This window comes from Emydura macquarii, unplaced genomic scaffold (assembly GCF_026122565.2).
Source record: "Emydura macquarii macquarii isolate MOO-44397 ecotype Brisbane River unplaced genomic scaffold, CSIRO-AGI_Emac_v2 contig_2676, whole genome shotgun sequence".
In the NCBI taxonomy this organism is placed as follows: Eukaryota; Metazoa; Chordata; order Testudines; family Chelidae; genus Emydura; species Emydura macquarii.
In genome coordinates, this window is record NW_027132813.1 from 20223891 (window position 1) to 20236506 (window position 12616).

The window sequence follows — 12616 nt, forward strand, 5'->3', positions numbered from 1 at the left end:
GCACTTGTCCCCCACCTCCGCAGGTTTCCCATCTTTCTAGCTGTTACTAGGCAGAACAAAGCTCTTGGCATCCTGAGATGTCTGCCCTGAGGTTAAAATGCAAAGTAACTAACCCAAACCATACAATTTTTAAAACTTTTAGCTTACACCCGTCTGTTGCAAAATGATCTGGGGCCAAAATTGGGATATGCATACCATCTATTGCCTCCCCACAGTTAGAGAATCCCATCACTGTGAAACCATCCAGTATTTCACACACATTTCCAAGACTCACAATGCTTCGTAGCAAAATGCAACTAATGGCCCTGCACATTTGCGATAACATAGCTCCAACGGTTGACTTCCAATTCCAAATTGATTAGCGACCCATCAGTAGTAGTCTGGAGTTGCCAGCTTCCATATGGTGATTACCACGCAATTCTCCACTAACAGGGCATCTTTCATTTTGATGTCCTTGTAACGCAGAGCAGGAGCGAGCGCCGCACAGCGTTGCAAGAAGGTGGCTTTGCGCATTTAAAACTTCGGCAGCCACTGCTCACCATCCCAGACCTGCATAATGATGTGATCCCCCAACTCAGGGCTTGTTTCATGCGCCCAAAAGCAGCAGTGCACTGTGTGCAGATGCTCCATTAATGCAAACAGTAACCCAGCATTGTTTGTTTGCATGGCACACAGCAGGCCAGGCACCTCGGATTCCAGTTCCGATTGGGAGCTCATGATATACTGCATGACCAGCTGCAATGTATTCAGAACCCTGACACCGATAGTGGAGAACAGTGCAGGATCCAGCCTTTCAGACAGAGATGGCAGGCGCTCAGAAAACTGGGGCCATTCAAAAAATGTCGTGAAATGCAGTTGGAAACCCATGGAATGATGGGATGGAAATCACTGCATCATGGGTTGTTGAGCCCACATCCATGATGCACTGAGATCCACTCCACCTTTCCACAACTCCTAGCGTCACAAGGTGGCGAGTTGCACAGTGGGATAGCTGCCCACAGTGCGCTGCTCTCACTGTCAATGCTAGAGTACCAATTGTGGATGCATTTCAGCAACACAACGAGTGCCGTGTGGACAGGCACAAATGTTGTAATTACAGTGCTTTTTGATCACCGCTGTAACTTGCGTTGAGAAAACTTTCTAGTGTAGACAAGACTTGGTGTTTGGAAAATGTTTAGAGAGCCTCAGATGAAAGGCAATATAGAAATGAAAGCATTTTATTTATTATTAAAGGATGCATTGTACCCAGCAGAGTAGCAACAGGAGACGCTTTCCATGGTCTTGCTCAGAAATCTGTAACAACTAGTATCATAGGCAGGTATAAGTGAAGAAGATGCAAATACAGACCATGACATTCTAAACTCAGGTTTTTAAAAAATCTGTATAGTATTATATACTGTATCACTTCTACTTTTCATGCCCTCCATGAATGTTTGTTATGCAGTATTTGTGGATATATGCATTGTAAATTTCATTGCATCATTTTACAGCTTTTGTTCTTTTGATTGCTGCATTTGCAAATCACATTTAATTTGGATTGCCCAGAATGACAATGAACACTTTTGTTGTAATAGATCTTATACAGCATGTCTATCCTCTGAGAAAGCTTACAGTGAAGTATTATGCATAATTAGCAGTGGCGTACTGTGGAACTCCGGTGCCCAGGGGCCAATACATATATTTGTGTCCCCCCCATTGATGGCAGCGCCCCATGTTGGGGGGGGGGTCTGTGGGTCCGTTTCCTGCTAACCCCCGCTTATCCCCACCGCTGTGGAGGCAGCAGAAGCGGCGGCAGTGGTGTACCAAGGGGGCCATGCACCCAGGTGCCAGCCTGGGGTGGTGCCGGCCGGGTCCTTGGAGGAGGAGCAGCCCTGCGCTGACATCCCGGAAACCGCACTGATCCAGCCCGCGGCTCCCTTGTTGCACCCAGTACAGGGGCGGGAGAGCCGGGAGGTGGGGGGGGGGGGGTGGCAGTTCCTCCGAAGAGGGCCTGGCTGGTGCCCCCCCCCAGGCCCAGGGGCATGGCCCCCTCAGAACGCCACTGATAATTAGACAGAGTAGGATATACACCAAGAGAAAAATAATTCCTTAAAATATTTCTGCCAGTAAAGTCTTTGCCTCAGGCCAGATCACCCTATTCTGCAGAAAAACACTTGGAAGGAGGTGGGGAGTGGAGGGAATCTCTGTGAGAGATGATGATGAGAGAGTTTGAGATTTAGCATCTTTGGATCTCGGGGATCATGTGGAAGCTTCTTCCCTCAAATTAGCTTCAAAGTTCCCCTAGCTCCTCCAGCTTCCTGGTAGTGCAGCTCCACTGGAGCTTCCACTGTATTCTGTATTACCCCTTACCCCCAAAGTACTTTCCCTAGGACCCAAGCACAGGAAAGGAGAGATCCCTGTGCAGAGATCCCCTCTGTGAGACAATTCCTACAGGACAATCTAGCCCAGGGGTAGTCAATAGGCAGACCATAAGCCAAATCTGAACCACCAGTTGCTTTTGAATGGACCACGACATTTTAATTAATTATTATCATTATTTTTATTTTTTTATTAATTTCTCTGGAGTCTGGACCTTGACTATACCTTGATCAAGAAATTTGGACTTTGACAAAAAAATAATTGACTACCTCTGATCTAGCTGAAAATAATCAGCAATTTTTATTTTTAAATTTTTAAGGGTTAGGAGATCCCTCAAAAGGAAGTCACATAGAATTTAATAAAAATGTTAATCATTCTATACATTTTTTGCAGCAATGTGTAAAACTGAATGGAGAATTCTACCCCTGCTGTAGACATCTATAGGACAAGTCAAAAGAATGACAAGGTGGGTGAGGTACTATCTTTTGGTGGACCAACTTCTGTTGGTAAAAGAGTCAAGTTTTCTAGCTTACAAAGAGCTCTTCTTCAGGTCTAGGAAAAGTACTCGGAGTCTCACAGCTAAATACAAAATGGAACAGATTGTTTATCATAATTAACATGAGACATCGTTCAAAGTGAAGTGGGCAGTAAACACCTCTGCAGTCACAGGACAAAGGAGAATTAATGGGTTATAGAGCGGTGCAATAAACCATAAATCCAGTGATTTTAAATCCATGATTGTTAGGAATTTAAGCTGCCAGGCTTATCTTTTAAAGATGCTGTGTAGGTTTCCTTTGAGGACGAGGACAGAGAGGGCTGATGTGGAGTGATCGTTGCATAAAAAGCGTTCACCCACATATGGTGATTTTGTCTTTTATCATTTTTCTGTGTAAGTTCACTCAGAATGTAGCAATTGTCTGGTTTCACCCCCACATCGTTGTGGGTCCACCACGTTGAGGTCCACCACGTTGTGATAGGCATGTGTAGAACTCATGGATCTTGAAAAGTGTGTTGCAGACATGGGCACTGAACATCGTAGCAGAGGAGTTATGTCTGCAGATTTTGCATCTGTTGTTATGGCAGGGGCTGGTGCTGCTTTGAGTTGGTGTGTCTTGGCTGTGTGGAGCTTGCTTTTGATGATAAACTGGGCAAAGTTGGCAGGGTGTATAAAGGCCAGAAGAGGAGGTTTGGGAAAGATTTCTTTCAGAATGTGGTCCCCATTGAAGATGGGCTCTGGTGCAGGGTGGTTTGTGACAGCTAACAGCATGCTGTTGGAGGTTTTTTTTTACTTTCTCTGTATTGAAGCAATATGTCTTGCAGTATTGGGCTGGCCTGTTCCATGACACAATCTTCTTCTCTGGAATGTCCAGGTTTGGTGAAGATGGTTTCAAGCGTGTTAAGGTGTGTATCCTGGACTTTATCCTTAGATCCTTAGCACTTCAGTAAGAGTGCTGTGGCCAGATATGAAGCTGATCATGGTATCCAAGAAGTTAAGGCTGATATGGGAGTGTTTTAGAAAGAGTCTGATGGATGGGTGAAAAGTTGTGGTGAAAGGAGTTTAGGTCCTCTGTCCAAAAGATGAAAATATCATTGATGTATCTCAGGTATATCATTGGTTCAGTGGTGCATTTGTCCAGAAATTCTTCCTCAAGGTGGCTCATGAGGAGGTTGGCATATTAGAGAGATGTTCCCATGGTTTGGACAAGTGTTTGTTGTTGAATGTAAAATTGTTACAGGTGAGGATGAAATGAATGAATTTGGCGATGTGTTTGGGGTGGATATCTGAGCGTTGTCCATTGTCTTGCAGATATTTGAGGCAGACAGCAATGCCATCATTGTGACGGATGTTGGTGTATAGGGAGGTGACATCCATGGTGACAAAGATGGTGTTCTGAGGGAGGTTCTTAATGTTGTGAAGTTTCTGGAGGAAGATGATTGTGTCTTGGAGTTAATCAGCCTTTTGTGTGGTTAGTGGTTTAAGGATGGTTTCTGTGAATCCCAATATTCCTTCAGTAAGAGTGCTGTGGCCAGATATGATGGGTCTGCCTGGGTTCCCTGGTTTCTGTATTTTAGGAGACATGTAGAAGGTCCCTGGGGTGGGTTTGTAGGGGATGAGGTTGTACAGTTCCCACACTGGAACCCATACAGGGAATCATTAAGTAATTACAACTCATACTTGATGCAGACTGCATCTGAATTAAATCTTTCCGAAACGTCTTTCTTCTGGCCTTCAGACAACCTCCCAACCTTGCAAAGCTCCTTAGCAGAAGCCAGCTCCCCACAGACCAGTACACACCAAGTCAAAGCAGCACCAGAACCAGCCATAACAACAGATGCAAAATCTGCAGACATAACTCCACTGCTACTGTGTTCAATACCCATCCCCTCAACACACCTTTCAAGATTATTAGGTCCTACATATGCCAATCGCAACATGTGGTGGACCTCATCCAGTGCATTAAATGCCCCAATAACAACTATGTGCGTGAAACCAGACAATCACTACATTCTGAATGAACTCACACAGAAAAATGATAAAAGACAAAAACACCATATCTCCTCTGGGTGAACACTTTTCACACAACGATCACTCCATATCTGACCTCTTAGTCCTCGTCCTCAAAGAAAACCTGCACAGCATCTTCAAAAGACTAGCTTGGAAGCTTAAATTCATAACTTTTTAAGACATTAAAAATCATGGACTTAGTAAAGATACTGGATTTATGGCTTATTACAACAATCTATAACCCACTAACCCCTCCTTTGTTCTGTGATTGCGGAGGTGTTAACTGCACATTTCACTTGGAATGATCTCTTACAACATGTTACTCTTTATGCTAAACAATCTATTTCACCGTGTGTCTAGCTGTGAGACTCTGAATACCTTCCCAGACCTGAAGAAGAGCTGTGTGTAAGCTCAAAAGCTTGTCTCTTTCACCAACAGAAGTTAGTCCCATAAAAGATATTAACTCACTCAACTTGTCTCTCTTATATTCTGGGACCAACATAGCTACAGCAACACTGCAAATAACTACAGAAAGAATATTTTTCTATAGGTGTATAAGAGCAATCTCTGTCAAACCCTATTACATTTGTGTTGGTTTTATCCCTGTTTGTATAGGACCTTTCCATAAAGGGCTAGATGGATCCCTTCCTGGCAGGAGGCTTCAAGGTAAAACTTGTCCAAATTAATAAGGTACGGATCATACAGTAGTTTTATTTTATTCTTGATTATAATGAGGATTGCCGAGAGATCCTATACTGAGCTATTTAACATGGGGGAAATTAACCTTACTGTTACTTGTGTCTTCTTAGGTATAAGTAAATGCATGACATACAGTTCTTTCTTATATAACAACACTTATACATTAGCTTTCATGTACAATCATTTTACGTTTTATCTCGTTATTAACCTGTGAGATAAGAAAGCAAGTATAATTACTTCTGTTTTACAAATAAATACACCGAGGCTTGGAATTTAGGGCTGGCATTCTGTTCCCATTGCTAAAATTCCCATTTTTGTCAATGGGAGCAGGAGCAGGGCCAAAGCAATCTACCTGAGAGCCAGAGTGTCAGAGCTGGCATTAGAATTGCGGGGTTCCTGATTCCCATTTCCACGCTCAAATTGATAGATCACGCCATTCTCACGTTATATTTTATTACAAGTTACCTCCAGTATTCCAGAAGAAACTAGATTAGCATCTTCTAACCGCTTTTAAAGGATATACACAGCTTTCGCACATTACAGTACATCACATTAGCTAGCAAGCCATCTTGCTGCTTGTTCCTGTTTTCACAGTAAACTTTTACTTGACTTCCATAAAGTGCAGTTGAGCTCCTGCATGCTTGAAATAAGATGCTACGTAAACCTGTCAATCCCCCAAATTCTCACTTTGGCTGTATTCACAGCAGAAGATTAGGACTGCATGGGCCATAAAGACTGAACTATCTTCACAGCTCAACAAGTGATCTCTCCCAAAGAAGGACCAAAACATATTGGCCCTAGGCAGTATCAGAACAGAGAGCAGAATATGGCCTTTTGCAGAGTGTAATGAAATAATTTAAAAGGCAATATTCACTCCTGCCTTAAAAATGTACATTAGTGTCAATATGATCTTACCCACTTTGACAAGAGAATTTTCATTATTAATAAGATGAAATGTAAGGCTTCTAATTAAGTGGAAAACAAACCACTGTAAACTATACTCACAACACATAATCCTATTAGGGTCTTGTTTGAATAAATAATTGATCTAATATTCTATTTATTTATTATAGGATCTTAGTTGATGAGATTTTATTTCATCCACACATCTTTTTTTAGTCTGATTTATTTCCTTTCATATGTAATATTTTTTACACTGATCAAAAAATAAATTTGTTTTTAGGATCACCATGTTGAAAACTAGCTACACACAATGATAAGAAAATTTAGCATCTCCTTTATTACTTTTTGGGAAGGAAGGGTGGTAATTAAATTTACAAGTAAAATTAAATATATCATATATATCAAGCGACGAGCGCTAAAGTAGAACTGCATTGGTGGAGTGCAAAAACCCCAACACTAGAGAGAAAAGCATGCTACAAATTTGGGCAGCAAGAAAATACTAAATAGCCCTTATTCACCAGAGTATCTGGAGCCAAGTAATTTGCTATTTTAAAAAGATTTTAAAAACTAACATGGAATCCACCACGTGAATATAACTATGTGATAATTTAATCTTTTGCCAGATAGAAAGGTATATCTGTACAGAAGTGACATAAGTTGTGTCTGATAAGATCTGTGTATAGCTATCACTACTATCACTAGTACTGTGCAAATAGGTGTTCATTTATCATGAACAGTCCATATAATTTTGCGGTTACATCCATGTAACCCACTGACCTTAGGAGGCTGCACACATGTCACTGAGTGCAGAACTTGGTCCATGGAGGCCAATACGCACCCTATTCATGATGATTGATCCTGGCAGTGCTGTAGATATTTAAATTGAACTCATGTAAACCAACAGATATATTGAATATTTCCTTCACTGCATCGCGGTACTTTTCCAGTTCTCCACCTACCCTATTCTTAAATTCTTTTCTCTTTACACTTGGCTTATAATGGTAGGTCACATGATCACATCATCGTAGATCTCATATCACAGATTATCAGTTATGAACACAAGGCCAAGCTTTTATTAATAAATACAACAATAATAATAATGATGATAATAATAATAACAGTTTGTTCTTATACTAGATGGCTAGAGGAGAGAGCGAGCTACTCAGCAGTTTGAACAACTGTTCTCTTTTCTTGCCATATACTAAAAAGCAAGGGAATCAATAACCAATGTATAATCCCATGTCATGCACATTGAACCAATAATTCACTGCCAGCTGCAGACTGGTTGATGCACCAGCTATGTGATCTAATAAAAACTACATTACTCTATCTCTAGTATTTATACTTTTTTCTTCTACTAATTTTTCATACACTATTCACCTGCAACATTGTCCTCTATGATGGTCCAGGGCTATGTGCCCCCACTGGCTGCTGGTCTGGTTTCCAAGGTCCACCACTTGCTTCTATAATCCCTTCTTGCTCCCAAGCCCTTTTCATCCTCATTTGCTGGGGTCAGGAAAGCATTTACATCTGCCCTCTCAGGCAAAGGTATTGCCTGTCTGATGGCTATGCTGTGCAAAGGACTTGGGCATGACTCATGTCGTTCTGAAAATCCCTTTATCCCAAAACATGCACCAAATTCCATGTGGCATAACAGATCACTTGCAGTCACACAAGCTTTAGAAAATGTCAGCAGTAACACTGACAACATTAACTTACTTGCAGAAGTCCTGTGGGCTGCGGAGACGATTATGTGGGGTCAGGGAAATGGGAAGTGCTGCAGCAGAGAAGCTCTCGCTCTTCTGCACTCTCTCCTGGCCCAAGCTGCCAGGATTGTCACTTCCACCTGCAGAAGTGGAGGGAATGTCAGAGCCCCCATATTAAGTTTTCCTATCTTTTGGGTAGAGGACATTGTTTTTGGTTTATTTTAACCATTTTAACTAATCAGGTTTTTTTTTTTTTTTTTTTTTTTAATGTTTTGCATGTATGTATTTTTGGTAAAACTCCATGATTAAAAAGTATGTACTCACACTTTCTAAAGCAGAGATACTGTGATGGCTCCAGAAGTGTTATTCTAATGTGCTCAACAAAATCACTAGAGAGTTCTGTAGGGCACTTTTGTGTGTGTGAATGAAAATACCACCTTTGGTAAAATGTTTTTTTTAAATGTTAAGTCAAACCTCAACTATCTCAGTTATTTAACTCTATCTTTTAAAAACTTTATATAACTTAAGCATACAGATGTTCTGCAAAATCTGTGAATAGAAGAAATTCACAGAAGCCTAGATGAGATCTACAAAACTCTATAGGAGCCTTTTTCAGAGGCCAATCAAAATAGTCATCTGAATGTCCCTTTATTTGCATTTGGGGGTATCTGGTACCAATGGTCTTTAAAAATTCCATAGTTAGAAGATTTAAGACACAGGAAGAGCCAAAGGAACTGAGGAAACTCTTAAAAAAAATCTTGGAAATAATGCAAAAGGGAGTGCGCGTTGTGACTAGATTTAGCTTCATGAAACTAAAATCTCATTCTTTCTCTAAAACTCAGACTCCATAGAACTGTGGACCTGCTATTACTATTTGCTAAATAGTGGAGTTCATTATATTTGCACAAGACCCAGTGAATTCCAAGTAAAAGAAACATAATTAGTTACTGCATCTGATTTTTCTTTCTTTCAAATATTTTCCAGCTATTACGGTTCAGATGTAAAAGGCTGGATTCCATGTATGGAAATTTGCTTTTTAATTAGCAAAGGATATCCAGGCAGATCCTGAAGTTAGTAAAAACGGCTTACATATTGATCAGTAGAAACACAAAGAGAGAGAGAGAGAGAGAGAGAGAGAGAGAGAAGGTAGACAAAATTATAAATCCTTAATTACACAGTCTCAAGCATGTAAATAACAGTCTTAAAGCTGTCATATATAGATGAACAGTATATAATGTAACCTTTCACAACTAATTGAGGAGTTATGGTTGTATGTGTGTATGGGTACTGGTATACCTACAAATACATGATGGAAATCTTCAATAAAACTTTTTTCTGAAACTAGGAAATGTCTATTTTAACAGCAACAGACATGCTGGAACCTCTTCTGCTTTTTATAAAAAGACAACTTGACAGTAGTAACTTTTTTTGCACATTGGAGACCTTTAGGGTTAATATAAGCTAGCATCAAATTTTAAAATAGTTTTTAGCTAGCTAATGATAGGGGAAGAAAAACAAAACAACAAATTTCTGACAACACACAATTTGAGATACTGCGATACAGTGTGACATTTAATTATAAATCCCTCTCTAGCATAAAATGTAGCTAACACCACACAATTTGACATACGATATGCAGATCTGCACATTCACTGCTAAAAACTCCATTTTTATCTACATGCAGCTGAAATGCCATGAGAAAATAAGTCTTCATCTAGACAATGTCTCTTTCAGACAAAGTCCTAAATATCTAATAAATCATATAAGTAGTTGAAATAGGAGTAATTCATCCTTTAATTCTGTTACTGTCAGAATACAGAACAAGCTGATTTATAGAGCATGTTAATTTCTGTTCATTCAATATATAAAATATAACATAAAAGAAAAGATGACCAAAAAAGGTGGATAATAAAAGGCAAATTCAGTTTCAGGCATCAGTTAAGGGTTCATGTTTCTAGCTGGAGATCAAAGCGTAAAGATGAAAAGTTCTTTATGTTTCCACTTCCACTTCTAATATCAACAAAAAAGATAGCCCTTTTCCAAAACAGGGTGGGAGGAGGAAAAACCCAAACTACTAATTGGGCATTGATGTTTCACTTCAAAAAGGTTAATCAGGAATGCTTCTGGTTAATTCATGGAATTATGGGTTGAAAGGCTGTCAGTTACTTGATCAGAATGTACTGATTTTAATTTCTGTCATTTTTACAGTCTGATATTTAAAATTCTTTTTCATGTGATGTGCTGAATAAGACTTGGAAAGTATGGTATGTTCCCTTAAACTGCTCTTGTTGTATTAAGTCTTTGTTAAAGGGGTGCAAACAATTTAATAATAGAAGAAAATGGAATATGAAAATCCTGTAACTTTATAGACTAACCAGCTAATGAAAAGAATTTAAAATGGAAACATAGTGGGTGGAGATTGTGTTATATTACTGATATTAGCAACACATACTCTTAGTATGATATATATCTGTCTTAGTAAGAGCAGTATAGGTATACATATACATTATGCTGTCGGGGCTTCAAACATGAATAGTCTCGAAGTTACCAAGCTTCTTGAAGTTGTACACTCCAGACACAGCCATTAAATAGGTAAAATAAAGTTAAATATGTCTGCACTGTTTATTTGTATTTTTGTTTGCTTTGTGGACACATTTGATTAACACACACACACAGATACAAACCAAATATTTTGCTACTGATACAATAATGTACAACCAGTCAGAAAAAGGTACCTTCTATTCTCAGCATTGACTCACGTTTACATATGTCAATTTTATATTTGTTCCATGAGATCCGTAATGTCACTTCAATAATTATATGGTAGCAAGCCCAAATATTATTTGTCCAATGAATTAGAAACAGGGCTAGTTCTTTGGTTAACACCATGTGACTAACATCAGACACAAGAGTCAGTTAAGTACAAACAATCATGTGAAAAGGTTTCTTGGGAAGCAACTGAGCAGGGAAGTGGAACAACTTTTAACCTACCAAGAAAATATATCATGTTAAATTGAACTGCCATTTAAAACCTCCTGTACTAGGAATAACCTGGTTAAGACATTTCTCAAATTACAGTGACATTGATTACATATAATAACATCAGTTTCTCTATATATTAGTTTTATACAAAAGAAACAAGGCATCGAGTGTATCGGTGTTATACAGGCAGTATAAAAGTATATGAATAAAATGCTACATACTGTATATTTCATACACTCATATAAAATTTGGTGGATGTGTGTTCTCGCCATACAAATACTGCTTCACAAGCCCATATTTATATATCTTTTAATGAAAGAATGAATTAAAATGTGAAGTGAACACATTTTAATAACCTGGCTGATAACAGCAAAATTCAATATTTGCATTCCCTAAGATCACTTATTAGTTTATAGTCACCAGCAAAGAAGCTTGATATCATTTAAAATCCAGGGAACTATAATCTATAACCATAATTATGGGGCAGATCCTGCATCCCTTACTCACGGGAGAAATGCCATCGAAGTCAATAGGACTGCTCACTGAGGGCTCAGTTCTGCCACTGTTATTCATGTACCATACTGTGTGAGTGGTCTCACTGAAATCAGTGGAACAGAACTACTTGTGGAATAAGGGTCTACTAAACATGAAGCAGTGTGGCAGAATCAGACCCTGAGTAGGGGCAGTAGGTTCAGGCCCTTAATCATTAGTACAGCACTTTAGATTGTTTAACAGAGATATAGGTTGCTCATAGAGCATTTAACTTTACATTGTTAGATCAATTTTTATAAAAATATGTAAGAAAGCTCTGTAAGAAAGTATATATACTGTATAGGGAGAAACTGCTCCTTAAAACAAGCAAAGAAAGGGAAAAAGTAAATAAAAGATTTCCCTAATTACACTTTGTCAGGAAAATTGTAATAAATGAAACAGTTCCAAACATTAATGAACCTTGTGGTTTACTGGAAAGGACAGCAAACTAGCTGTATAGTAATAAAAGATGGTTGCGCTTTTTTTTTTTTTTTTTTTTTTTTAATATTCTTAAAACATTCAAACTGCTTAGAAATTTTCTTAAAATGTCATAATAAACTGTATCAAAACTGACTATCAAAACTTGTTCAAAGTTCAGATCCTTGATTGTACCATGTCCTAGAAATTTCCCTGTATCTCAATGCCACACTAATATTTCTAGTTTATTTGGCAGTTTCTTTCACGTTTATATACGTTTACATTTTGGAAATCAATCCAAAGTTACAAATCAATCCACTCTAGATATATAATGGAGGAATGTAGAATGTTGGAGAGCACACTACTAGAATTAACTGGATACAGTGAGCCAGATTCATCTCCATGGACACAGAATGAAAGGGAGGTACAAATTATATCCCGTCTGCACCCAGGAGCTACTCATCCTTTTGGAAGGGCAGGTGATGGTACTTCTGCAGTTCTCCCTCTAACAGGT